Raw genomic sequence first — 15168 nt, 5'->3', positions numbered from 1 at the left:
AAACCAGAGTTAATGTTACTAAGTTTTGTTATAATAGTTTTAGCCAAAGCTTTATTTCCGGGAAATATGAAAAGATCATTAGATTTCAAGATAAACGAGAGTTAATGTTAGTAATTTTTGTTATAATAGTTTTTACATTTTTGTGCGAAGCATTCCTTTCTTTTTGGTAAAGCCTGATTTTAAGGAAAATATAAAAAATTAATGAAACTTCTTACACTTGTAAATTCTGTTCCTCTGATTCCGATTCCAAGGCCTGCGAGAGAAAGCCTATTGTTAGCTAGCTTGGAAGACAGGGCATAAAACCTATAGTTATCTAGGTCTGGATGGCATGATGAGAATACATACCCAATCATGTTCGAGCCCTCATCCAATTTTGGGCTCTCTTGCAGCTGTCAATTGGTCTCCTTTCTGTTTTAGAGCTACCACAACATGGATACCCGGTTCCATGACGTGCACATTGATATTTCTTCTATTTTCTTTTGTGCCTACACTAATAGCTTTTGTTAAGCAAATCCTATTAGCAACCTTGATGGTGCATGTAAAATCACTTTCTCTCACCAATTACTACATCTAAGCTATTCGAAAACCTATGAAACAAATTGTTCTAATGGTTCTTGCGGCTATAGGGATGATTGTGTCGGTCATCAATATGAAAGTATATCAGCCTCCCAAAGCTACATATGGATTCAAATATCTTGATAATCAAGGTGACCCTCTTTCTTGGTTTAAGCGTCTTACCCTCTTTCTTGGTTTAAGCGTCTTCTACTACTTCTACATTAGTACAATTTGTTTGTATATACAACTCTTAAGTGAGAATTAGATTTTTAGGTGGAATTAGAATCCTAAAAATACTAGTCATTTCATACAAAGATACGTAGGTATGCAGTTTTCTTAGCTTCTTTCTCTTACATTTATTGTGTTCATGAGATATTAAACTCTATTAAGGTAATTTTTTCTTAAGTAATCAAAAAGAAAGTAGATATATTTTCTCAACGTTGCCACAATGTTAGACTAAAAAACAATCATCAAACCCATATTTAATATGCACATTCATTTCACTGAACTTTGCAAATTCACTAAGAAAAAGTGAAAGTAATTTTTTCTTAAGTAATCAGAAAGTAGATATATTTTCTCAACGTTGCCACAATGTTAGACTAAAAAACAATCATCAAACCCATATTTAATATGCACATTCATTTCACTGAACTTTGCAAATTCACTAAGAAAAAGTGAAAGTAAGAGTTGTATGTGGCCAAGTGTTTTTTCAATTAAAAATATTTTTTTTTTAATGAAACTACAGTTTAGATATTATTTTTTGGGATTCAACTGTATTAAGAAAGTCATTCATCCATGACTATTTCCATGAGAGGTACTTGTAATGACTAATTTCTCACTCATTGCATCAGGTGATGCTCACATGGGTGAAGAAGTGGGATTGAAATTAGTGAAATGAATCACATAGCGTCAATCATCACTTTCGGGGCTTGCACCCATCCTAGATTGCCTCTGGGCTTCTAGGGCTTGCACCCGGTAACCAAGACTTCTCGGGAGGTCAGCCATCCCAAATCGCCTCTGGCTCAAGCGTGCTTAACTGTGGAGTTTTGCCCACAATCAAGCCCACTTAGCTTGCTACCCCATTTGCAAAACCTTAGCAAGTATTGTGCCTCATGAGCCATTCAAGTAGGCTCCTTTCACTCTTATGTATTTAAGTATTGAGGATCTTTTGCAATATATCATACTAGATATCATTTTTTGAGATTCATTTCACTAGTAAAAAAAAATGAACAATTATTATATTCAAAATTTTAATAAAAGTTCATTAAATCGTTCGCTAACAAAAATATTTCAAAATAAAATCTAATAATATGAATCATAAAACATAAAACTAGAATTCAAATTTCATTAAATTGTTCTCTGACAAAAATATTTCAAAATAAAATCTAATAATATAAATCATAAAACATAAAACTAATTCAATATAAATTTGAGATATAAATATAAAATTAATTTCAATGTAAAAATTAATTCATTCTATAATTTTTTTTCCTATATAAAAGTTACGTCCTTATATTCCAGCAGCGCAGTCTTTCACGATTATGGAGAGCGATATAGTTGTGATTATATTCAATTGGCTTTCGAACTGCTCTTGCTTTCTCCACCCTTGCCTTTGCGAGTAGTGCATTTAGGTGCATTCAATTGGTTATATGAGCCAGCCACTTCATTTCTCTATCCCGAGTCAAGGCCTATGCCTCGTTCGCCTAACTAATTTATAGCGTCTTTAGGTAAATAATAAGCTGCGGGTTGGGTGGGAATAATAGTGAGTGTTGCCTTGTAGAAGCCCAACTTCACTGTGCATGTGCTCTAAAGGTCAATCTACGAGCAAACCAGTTATTTATTTTTTTATATAAAAGCTAACCAATTAGCTATTTTATAAATTTTGTTATTTTATACTGCAATTTCTCATTTTTTAGTTTTTTTTCCTGATATAGAAATTACTGTTTTCTTTTTATATAAAAATTATCAAATTGCATTTATTTATTTATTTATATAAAATGAAATTATTTATTTCCCTACATTATTTCCACTAAGGATATCACGTCTGTCAAATAAATGCCAGGACGGTTCCTCCTGTACTGTGTCATGTTGACAAGTTGCGACACGATGGACAGTGAATATTGGAGGCAACAACGGACTATTCTTCCTGTACACAAGACTGGACAGTGAATGTTGGAGGCAACAACGCACTTGAGCTGATCTTCGAAAATATATATCTATTATATACCAAAATCATGCACCGTACCGAAGTCAAATTGGCCAAATTATTAACTGTACCAAACTGAATATGTAAATTTGCAAAAAAAAAATAAAAAAATAAAAACGGCCAGTACTGCCAAACTTGGTAACCATGCACCAATGTATTAAATTTTGTATGCACCAATGTATTAATTTTTAAACAACATTGCAATTATTTTATAACTTCCATACATAATATGAAGTTTTTCTTGGTGGCAAAGGAAGGTGTTTTTAGAGAAGTGTGTATTTTTTGATGTAATATATAAAAAGGTTATTAAGAATTAAAGAAAAGTATAATAATAATTTAAGTAATATAAAAAGTTAATATATATTTAGTTTTATTTAGAGGATGAAATTTTTTAAGATGTAATTTTTTAATATAAAATTTGAAAAAAAATCTATTTTTTTATAAAATTTTTATAATTATTGAGTAATTTAAATATAAAATTTTCAAATATTATAATCAGTAATATGAAAAATTATTTTAATTTACACGGTAAAATAATTATTAGTTTGAACATCTAATAAGAAGATAATTAATCATATGTTGCTGGGTTCCGAGAACAGAGATTTCCCAGGGTTCGATCTTGAGACCTCCTATCGTCATGCATCCAATTTTCGTTAAGGGTTTGGATGGCAGAACAAATCGCCTGCAGGTTTCTGCATCTCACCTCGCGGCTTTGGATCTGAAGGACAGGTTTTTCGATTGGATTAAAAACCCCTCGCAGCTTTAGTGGATCGTTTCGAACATCCGCCAGATCGACGATGACGCCCCTCCGGTTGCTGGCCGCGATGGTCGGTACCCACAGGCCCATCTCCTTCTTCGCTTGAGAGGGGGCAAAGGGGGTTTCGGCCCTATTCAGAGGGGCGACGCCACCAAGGCCGGCCAGAAGAGGACCAGCAATGCTGATGCTTACGGTGACATGAGTGGAAGGAGGCTTCGCCACGTGAATGTCGAGAAGAGACCTGAAGTTTTTCACACAGATCCGGTAACTGCAATCAAAGAAGGGGGCCTGCATGTAGCAGATCTGCCCCCTCTCACAACAGATTGGGCCAAATCTTGTAGATCCAGGATGGATTGTCGCGACATGAGTGGAAGGAGGCCCCGCCATGTGAACGACGAGAAGAGACCTGTAGTTTTTCATACTGATCCGGTAACTGCAGTCAAAGAAGGGGGCCTGCTTGTAGCAGATCTACCCCCTCTCACAACAGATCGGGCCAAATATTGCAGATCCGGGGTGGATCTATCCGATCTGTCCAGTTCCAGGCAGAAGATAGGTGGAAATCCGCCAGATCCAGAAATCAAATCCGTAAAACTGGACCTGGACAAGGTAGACTCAGCGGATCTGAAGCAAATTTTTATCAGATCAACAGAAGGCAGACATGTTTGTGTGCAGATCTGGAAATGGATGAGTGTATTGGAGTTAAAAAAAGAGATCCAGGACAAACTGGGAATTCCAGTTGCATTACAAAATCTATTATTTTCAGGGCTCTGCTTACAGGATCAACACACACTCCAGCACTATAGGGTTGCAAAGGACTCAACCATCATCCTCAATCTGAGATTGCGAGGTGGATCCAAGGGAGCTTCCTCAAAACCTACAGGTACCTATCGCGATGCAGCCAAAGGGAAAGAACCTCTAAAGGGGAAAGAATCTACAGCTGCTAATGAACCCCCAGGGCAGTATATCGTGGATCAAATGCCGGAGAGCCCCTCTATCTCCTTGGACTTACCAGAGGTAAATTACATATTCTCAGATCTACAAAAAAATGCAGTTATTTGTAGATTCAACGGTTTTTGGCCTAGAACTGATGCATTATACCAATGGATCCACACGGTTTGGACAAAAAACTGCCAAATCCACCTATGCTCTAAGGGTTTCTTCATAGTAATTTTCCACTCAGAAGAAGAAAAGGAAAAAATTCTCAACCAAGGGCCATGGTTCTGGGGCAGTGCTGGACTTTTTGTTACTCCATGGTTCCCGGATTTTGATGCCAACACTATGGTGGTATCAAGGATGCCAGTATGGGTTAGGCTCCATAACCTCCTGTTACATTTCTGGCATTCCAAGGCCTTAATAGTTATTGGAAATACCCTCGGGAAAATGTTAAAGATTGATGCAGAGAGACATATAAAGGGAATCTTTACTTTTGCTAGAATATGTGTCGAGGTAGATCTCAGCCAAGGATTACCTGAAAGTATAATTCTGAACTTCAACAATTCACAGTGGAAACAATCTTTGGACTATGAGAATACAACTTTCAGATGCAGGGGATGTCAACAAACAGGTCATCTGTACAATGCATGCAAAAGTCTCAACAAGAGCAAGACACAACAAAGGAAGCCCAAAGGATGGCAGAATATAGATGATGTCGTAAAGAAGAGAGATTCTGAAAAGAAAGAACACAATACAGCTCAGGAGAAAGACCAGGACAATAAGGAAAAAGAGATTATTGAAGAAAAGGAGGAAGATCTTCAGCAGGAAACAAGCGGAAATAAACGTAGTCACAGTCCTGAAGGATCAGATTCAGATAAGGAGCAACAAATGAATCCAGAGGAAAACCAGCTAGCTATTACTGACTCCATGCACAACATAGATGGTTGGCGAAAAGTGGAGAAAAAGAAGGGTCGAAAGACTTAGGTTAGTTGGTCTTTATTTATTGCTCTCCGAATATCTGGAAAGCTTTTTTCTTTTTTCTTTTATGTTTGTAGTCAAAAAGGTAGAAAGTTGATACCAATCATCAGAAGTATCAGAAATGCTTACAGCATATGCAATGTAACTTTTTATTTTTCTTAATAAAAAGTTCGCTTTTTCTTCGGAAAAAAAAAAAAAAAATTATTAGTTTATAATTATTATTTATATATTTTATATATTATTATATATGAAAATATTTTTATTTCTAATTATATATTTATTAATTAAATTTATTAAATTTTATATGTATTTTAGTTATATGTTTCGAAATGTTGGTTTGGGATAGCTCAATTAGTAATGATCGTCTTGTGGTATCTACTGATTGGGGTGAATGCTAAACATGATAAAGATGTAGTCCTACCAAATTTACAATCAATATATATATATATATATATATATATATATATATATATATATATATATATATATATATATATATATATATATATATATATATATATATATATATATATATCATAATTATTTAAATGAATTATTATAATTTAAATTTGCTTTATTATGATATGCATCATATAAAAATTGAGAAAAATTACAATGTCGAAACTAGTATTTTTTTTTTTTTTTTTACATTTATTTTTGTCTTTTAATACTTGGTCAATATTTTATACTTACTTTAAAAGGTACATGTATTAATGTATTAAGCTAGGATGGAATTACACTTCTCCCTAATAATGGACTCTAAGATTGACACAAATATAAAGTATTTGAAATGAAAGAGGTTTTTTTGTTTTGTTTTCATTCAATGTTATTTACTGGGAAGAAAGATGTTGCACAACCTAATAGGAGGGAAATGTCCTAGTTGTTCTAAAATCAAGGGTTAAATGAAAAAAAAATGTCAATTTAATTAAGAAATAGTAAAAATTAAAAAGTAATAAAAATAATACATCAATTCAATTCAAATTATTATATTGTAATTTTATTTTTATTAATAAAAATCATAATATACGTATAACATTAAAAATAAATTAAATAAGAATAGGGTAAAAGGAAGCTAAGGTACTATAAGGAGATCATCAACCGCACCCTTGATAACTAGAATTATCTCTCTATGTTGACTAGTACTAAGGAAAATGAACATCGCTAGGATTAGAACTAATTCTCATGAGCTTCGGAGTGAGATCGAGGGGGTAGTCAACTCCCAAGACTTCCTGGAACGATATAATTTGTTAGATTTTTTATACTAAGAGGGTGGAAGATGAAAATCACTTCCTTTTAGACTACCCTGCTCTTGTCCACATCCACTGTCAATTCCCTACCATCAATCACACCTCCAATCTTCTTGACATATTAAGCCAACCCAACTATAGTGATCTTGGAATGCTTCTTTCCCTGCTCTTTGATTACAGAAACACGATTTTGAAGAAAGACAGTTAGAATCTCTTTTCTTGATGTCCGATCGACCACATTGGTCTTAGTGGACATTAATTATCATCATCATTATCATCAATTTAATTTATTTTTTATTTTTTATTATAATTTTTTTTACTATTAATTTTTTATAAAATATTGTAAAGAGTACTCTATCAAATATATTTCAATGGTTTGGAAACCCTATTTTGGTAGGTGAACCATGGTGTTCATAGTGAGTTTAAGTTTCTAAGTAAATAAAGGTTTATAAAGCCATTGTTTGATATAACTCTCATGTTTATTAATTGTTATATAATCACAATGCGATATTTTGTAATTAGGGAAAGGGGTTAATACTTATTACCTAATCTTCATTTAATGAATATGTGATGTAACACATGTATTAAATAACGTTAAAGCGAACACGATAATCCATACATAATAAATACCTTCAATAACCACTCACACAACTAGATCAAATATCAAAGATCACAACAACAATATTTTTATGTAGTTAAAATACACAAAGAGGGAAGCAATCCATGACCCTAACCAATTCAACCACTTGAGGAAATTTTATTAATACGAAAGTAAATATTTTTAATAAGTTAGTTCTCATAATAACTCATTAGCCATAATTAGATAGAGATCATGGACCAATCGGGTGTTAATCCATGGATCAATATACATTAGTATTGAGGAGAATATCAACCATTCAATCATTCTATGTATAGAAAATATCATGATTGTTGAATTACAATGCAACTAATTGTTGCAAATGTCGCCATTGATGTCGAAGGAAGACTTGACATTGTTTAGGAAGAATACAATGATCAAGCATTCAACCAACTAAAGAACAACCTTGTTTCTCAGGAGTAATCATTTGCAAAGGTATATTTTTGGTAAAGAAGGTGGAAGAAGTGCTTTGGAGACACATGTAGAATGATTAAGTTCAATGTAATTTTATAGGGGATCTTGCATAAATATTCTTGCGTTACCTTACAAATTTGTAAAATAAAGGATCTCCCATTGTCCGAAAAATTATGTAGACTTGATGAAACTTGAAGTAAATAATGCAAATAGAGGACACGAGAGTTAGGGCACTTGACCATTAAGAAGTTAATTATATCCTTTATCGTGAAACGAAGTTATGAGTTTGCTTGCCATCACAAAGGATTGAATATGGGAGAATTTGTTCCAACAACTTCAATTAAATCTACCTAACTCATCGATTTACTGATAGAGACAACATATCTAATTTTGACATTATTATTCTTGAGCTTTTGAAAGTCATGAAGTTCATCTCAATGAAAAAAAACATTGTTGAGGAGATGGATATGGCGTATCCATTTGGAGCAATGTTATCTATGAATGGTAAGAGGATGTTTTCATATCTTTTAGAATGCTTGGATCCTTTTTCCAATTTGACACCACATTGTTGCAAAGACAAGACAAAGACACATCTCACCTTAATGAGTTTATGTAATCACTTGTGAAGGTCATCCAATCTATGCCAACAGGATCAAGTTATACGTCATTCTCCATATGATCTAATATGGATCCAATGGACATGCAAAATGCTTGTCACATTTTGAAGACAATAATATTGTGGCTAGCTTGTATCATTCCATTTCATGATGAATATCATGTGGGGTAGATTAGGTACTTGAAGAATAAAAAAATCAAGGACTTCAAAAAAGTGACATGAATTACAACAATGACGAAAATTGTTGAATGTTGTTGAGGTAAGTGATCAAGAGTTATAAGTTTTTCTTGATAGGGATTACATTTAGGAGAGGAAAAATATAAACCTTCAATACTTTGTACATTTAGCCAAAGAAATGAATCGCACCAACATTATTTATATGCCTTGGAGGAATTGTTCTCACTTTGATATGATGGTAACTCTATACTACTAGACACCAACATCTAAAGGTTTAATACCAAGTGCATAAGTGTTTTTGGTTATTCCCTTCACTTGAGGTAGGTTTTTCATAAATGCATTTTTATTGTAGATCTTGAAAATGTTTATCATGACACAACAATGTAAACTTTGAAATGGGAAATGTAAACTAAAAACAAGAACTCTAGCCAAAAAACCCAAAAAACACATGAAAAATAGCCTAAAAACAAAAAATGTTGATGTTGGAAACTGGAATGCCAAAAATTTTGACAAATTTTCAACCATGACATTATTGAAAAAATTTATGACTAAAAAAACTCTATAAAATCAACACCTGAATGAAAGAGTCATTATACCAAGAGTAATTTCTTTTTTAAATGCTAAAAATATGATGACTTTAAAATCTTAGCCTAAGACAACTTGACACATTAGAACAAAAATTTAAAAGTCAACCATCAAATTTACACAGGGTGTAAGCAAACTTAACCCATTGTAATGAAAACTTAAATACTAACCATGAAATTGACACATTATGGGGGCAAACTCAATCCTTTATAACGAAAAAATTAAATCAACAATCAAATTGAGATATAATGGGATTGGGTTGCTCGTTGAGGATAGAAAAAATAAAATAAAACAAAATAATAAATATATATATAAATAAAAAAAAAAAAAAAAATATAAAAGAACATAAAAATTGAAACATTCAAAAAAAAAAAAAAATTAAACATTCAAAAAAAACATAGAAATTAAAAAAAAATAACAAGTAATTAATAATATATATTAAAACATACAAAAATTAAAAAACATATATATATATAAACATGGAAAAAAAACACAAATATAAAAATATATATATAAAAAAATAAAAATAAACAAATAAACAAAATTAACTTGTAAAAAAAACTTAAAAAAATAAAAATAAATAAAATATTTCAAAACTCCCATAATTTAATAAAAAAAATTAAAACAATTAATCCAAAATGAAAACAATTTTAAATAATTAAAAAAAAAAAAATCTAAAAAACAAACAACAACAAGAATAAAAAAAAAACATTAAAAAAAAAATAGAAAGATAAAAACAAAATAAAAAACATTATCGTAAAAACAAAAAACATAAAAAAAAAAACTAAACACAATTCAAAAAACAAAAAACTAGAAAAAACATAATAAAACAATTTAAAAAACATTATAAACAGTATTTAAAAAAAAAAAATTTGAAGCCTGGGCTTGGCGCGTTGATTCCGAGAATTGGCCAGGACCACTCGCCGATTCTCCTAATCGAACTGCCAAGCCCAGGGTCAGTCGGCCAATGGCCTAGGTGGCCTTACCAATTGAGCGCTTAGCTGCCAAGGTCGCCCAGCCCTGCGACCTAGCAACGCTAGGCTGCCTTGGCTTGTGTGCGTAGCTGGCAAGTTGACGTGGTCGAGTGACCCTAGACTGGTTGGCCAATTTCGAAAATCAGCCAGCTAGCCCAGTGACCAAGCCATGCAGGTGCCAAGGCCGCCCAACCCAGGGGCCGAGTGGCCTTGGCAAGCCAATTCCAAGAATTGGCTTAGGCCCCGGGATGATTCTTAGAATCAACCTACAAAGCCTAGGGATTCAAATTTTTGTATTTTTATTTTTAGTAATGTTTATAATTTAATTTTTATTTTTTGTTTTTTATTTAATTATGGTTTTTTTAATGCTTTTAATTTTTCTTTTATTATGTTTTTTTTGTTTTTTGTTTTTTTTTTAAATTGTGTCTTTTTTTTTATGTCATTTGGTTTTATTGTAATGTTTTTTATTTTTTTATCTTTATAATTTATTTTTGATGTTTTTCTATGTATTTTTGTTTGTTGTTTAGTTTTTTTCTTTTTAATTGTTTTTATTTGGATTAATTTTTAATTTTTTTTAATTATACATGTTTTGAAATATTTTTATTTTTATTTATTTTTTAATATTTTTTAATATTTTTATTTTTATTTTTTAATTTTTTATGTTTTTGTCTCTCATATATATATATTTTTATATTTGTTTTTTTTTTTATATATATTTCAATGTTATTATTTTTTTATTTTGCAAAAGAATTTAAAAAATTCATTATAAAAAAGCATTGCAAAGAAAAAAAAACACATGTTTGGAAAACCCTTTAAAAAACTAACATCCTAGGACGAAAAGCAAGAAGAGAAATAAGATAACTTCAAAAATTGTTAAATAATTAACATTTAAAAAAAACTTGTGCATACTAGGGATATAAGAAAATTTAATGTGTGAAAAATGTCTTAAAAGAAAAAAGTTCAATGCTTATGTTGAATGCTTTTCAAAATCCGCATGAAAATCTCAACATTTAAAAAAATTATCCACAATTAATATATTAGAAAATTTAAATTGTTAAAAATAAACCCTATAAAAGAAGTGGTTGATGTTGTATTAACACTTTTCAAAATTGGCACGAAAATCACCAACATTTAAAAAAAAATGTTCATATTTGATACATAAAAAAATTTAAAGTGTCAAAAATATGGTCCAAAAAAGAAGATGTATTCTGAATCAATGATTGTCAAAATCAATTGATTTTTTTGCTACCTCAAAAAAAAGGTAATCGTATGAGTCTGCGTTTCAAAGTTTACATTGTTAAACCAAATCTAGCCAAGAAAGGATTCCACAATGACAATCTTCAAAAGCTTGTAATTTATTATGTTACAAGAAATTGTTGTATTCAATATGAGATCCATAGTATGTTCTTATATTCCAAGCCCCCTCTACAAATACATTCCAATCCGATGATGTTAGTCTAGAGATAGAGCAAATTAGCCCACCTAGATTCAAGCTTTTTTAATCAAGAATGGTCATAAGGTTTGAATGGGAAATGGTGAGTTAAATATTGAAGATTAAACTATAAAGGTTTTGTAGAAATGAAATCAAAGGCTAGCCATTGGTTGTTCATATAAAGAAAAAGATAATAGAGTTGTTCCAGTGACATATTCACTTCATGAACCTTATGAAATGCAATGACAAAGGATCCCCCCTTTTGTTACAATGTTGCAACTTGAAAGAAAATATTCTTTACCTCCTTTTGAAGTTGATGGATATCTGATGAGTGGTTCATGCATTGCAAGAAAACAAGAGAAGGAAGGCCTATCATGGAGATAATGGAAGAAAGTAGATTTTGGTACAATAAACATCCAAGGGTAGGGTACTAGAAAGATGCAGATTCTATTTTAGTTTTCCCTTAGTGCATGATGATTTTGTTATTGACATGAAAGAAAAGTCAATCCTAGAACTATCAACGTTGCAAATTTCAAATGTTGAAGACTATTCATTTTCTTGATAGGCATTTGTTTATACAGATGTCGTTCCCAACTATGACAAAATAAAAATTCTTTGCGAAAAAATGAGGAACGAATGGGTGAACCACAAAGAGACACCTTTGGAATACAATGAGACAACTTTTCAATTTCAAATCCCTTTGTTGGAATAAAAGGAGACAATGCATTATATAAAAGTAGATTTTGGAATGCAGAGTTGTTAGAGGATTGGTTTTTGTCAGACCCAGTTCTTGAATTTCCTGGTAAAGAGAGAAAGAGGAAAAGGATTATATGTGAAGCATAATTGAGGAAGACGAGAAGAGGGGATAAACACCTATAAAGGGGGAAGAGATAGAGGACATAACATAGTCAAAGAGAATTCATAATTCATAATTTAAAGACCAAGTAAGCCAACAAAATAAAACTTTACTATATCAAGGGATTATGTCTCCTTTTAGGTACTAGCCTAAAAATGAATAGGTTAGAGCCTCTAGGAAGCGGGAGTTGGTGCTTCTAGCAAGTTTTTTCTTGAAAAATAAAAGAGGGTTTGAAGCCTCTTGTTTGTGGGTGCCTACAAAAGCTAATATAATATGGGAGTGGTTGCTTGCATTTACATTACAACAATAAAATTCATGGTTTTCTCCCTTTATGGGTTTGCACTTATATCTTGTGTCTACATGTGTTTCTCTTTTGTGTTGATTCTTATGTTATGATTTAATTTTTATTATATGCTATATATGTTATTCATATGATGTACTAATTCTTATCTTATAATTTAGATAATGATAAAAAAGAAAAGTAAAAAATGGTAATTGATGACCATGAATGCACTACACTCATTCACCTCCCCTCTCAGTATAGTCAAGCTTCCAATAATTGGTATCATAGCCCAGTTACTTCAAGTATAGCTTGATCATTGGAGGGTAAGCCTAGTTGAATCATGGATCCTCTAGGTATGCAAGTGCTCAGTACCACAAACTTCCAGGATTGGAGAGAGAAAGTAAAATTTAAACTAATTACTCTTGGATTTGAAACCTAAAATGTAGTTACTAATGGTTATGGTAAATATCCCCTTTAAAAATAAGTTCAATAGTGGAATAGCGAGGCTAAATGTACAATTTACAACAAACTTCAAAATCTGGAGCTTGAGAAGGTAATGGAACTCAAATATATAAAAGATATATGGGGTAGGTTGTAGGTCCTGCATGAAGGAGATATTAATAATAGTAGTAGTGGAAAAAAAGAGAAGAAAAAGAATAAGAAGAAAAAGGCCTCTTAGAAAAAAAGTGTTCAAATGTATGATATCTACTCTCCTAGTGTCAAAGTAGTTGATTGTCATGAGGAGAAGCCAATTGAAGACTAAGCTAACCTTGACTTGACGTTGATTGAAATAAAAAGTATCTCAATGGAAAATAGAGATCAGAAGAAACTTCTACAGATACTTGAATAAAGAGAGCATGATTCAAAAAAAGAAATTGCTAACTTGAAAACCCAATTAGAAGAGGCAAGGACATTTAAAGAGCTAATGAGAACCCAACTAAAGAAAATAAAGGATGAAAATGAAATATTAGAATTTGAGGTAGTTTCAACAAAAAATTTGTTAGAAAATAGCATAGCTAGCTCAAAGGCAACTATAGAACATAATGAAGCAGTATATAAAAGGCCTGTAATAGAATATTGATTTGAATTTAAACAGGAACAAAACAAATTACATATATAACCATAAATACAAAGATGCAACATAAATAACACTATCTTTCATTAATATCAAATAATGAAATATGCTTACAAACATAATGGAAATGAGACTAGCTCGGGCGATGGTAGCTTATCTCTGAGAAGATATGGGGTGGCTACATGCCTCTCAATTGACTTACAATGAGGCTCAAGGGCCTTTTTATTATTGAACAATAAGATAAAACCCTAAACAACCAAAACCCTAACCTGAGGGGATGTAACAAGAAGAGTTTATGGGCCTCGTTGGGGTTAGTTGGGCAGCCAACTTCTCGGGGTCATAACTTGGTTATATTATCTTCGTTTGATGCACATGATATCTCGTTGAAAGATCTCTCCGAGGAATACAACTAAAATTTGATTTCAATGAAATGAATTGCAGTAATATTGCCAAAAAATTGTCATTTAGGGCCTCAAAATGGCTCCAGAAGTTCAGGACCCAAAAAACTGCCAAAAATAGTAAACTTTGCTACAATTAAGGAAACTGAAAAATTGAAAGAAACAATGGTGGGGGTCAATGTGGAATAGGCGAGTGGCCACCAATATCCACCTGGATCATTCCTCCCCCCTTAGGAAGCAATGGTCTCCATTGCGTTGAGCTCCTCCATGAGATGAGGAAACTTCTGCTGAACTTGGTCCCTAGTGAGCCATTTTCCCATGTGTAGGAATTAGCCGGCTTTGAAAACTTGATACAGTTGGATCTTCTATTGGCGAGTGTTCTTGATATGCATTTCCATGATACGATCAGTTGCATCTTGTTCCATGCAGTCTAGATTTAATTCTATTGGTGTGAGTTGTTCTGCAATGTCGGATGTGTCTAGTAATGGTGGAAAGTATGGCCAAAGGTGATCCACATTGAACACTAGGTGTAGGCCAAGGAATGGGGGAATGCTGAACTCAAAAGCATTATCTCCCATAGCCTTGGTGATGGTGTATGTCCCATATCGAAGCGATTGAATCTTGTAGTGGGGCCCAACAAGGCACTCCTTCTGTAAATGTAGCCAAACTTTGTCGCCCACTTGGAACTTGTGTGGCACCCGATGTTGATCATGCCGCTGCTTGTACTTAGCATTGGCTTTGTCCAATATTTTATGGACCTATTGGTGGATGTGTTGAATGTGCTCAATGAAGCTATTTGCCTTGTCAGCTTCAGACTAGACATGAGCCGAGTATGCCTAAGTCACTGCAAATGGTATGGCCACATCAATGGGACATAGTGGTTGGAATCCCAAGCCCACCTAAAAGGGATGTGCCCAGTCAAGTTGTGGAGAGTTGGATTGTAGCTGTGCTAGACATAGGGGAGGCTCTCATCCCATGTGTGTGGATGCTTTGAGTTGTACATGCGTAGAATTTGTACAATCATCCTGTTGACAACCTTTGTCTG

This window comes from Pinus tabuliformis, chromosome 3_1 (genome assembly GCF_031772625.1).
Source record: "Pinus tabuliformis cultivar Carrire ecotype Pingquan chromosome 3_1, CPIR1, whole genome shotgun sequence".
In the NCBI taxonomy this organism is placed as follows: Eukaryota; Viridiplantae; Streptophyta; class Pinopsida; order Pinales; family Pinaceae; genus Pinus; species Pinus tabuliformis.
This window is presented reverse-complemented; position numbering follows the sequence as displayed.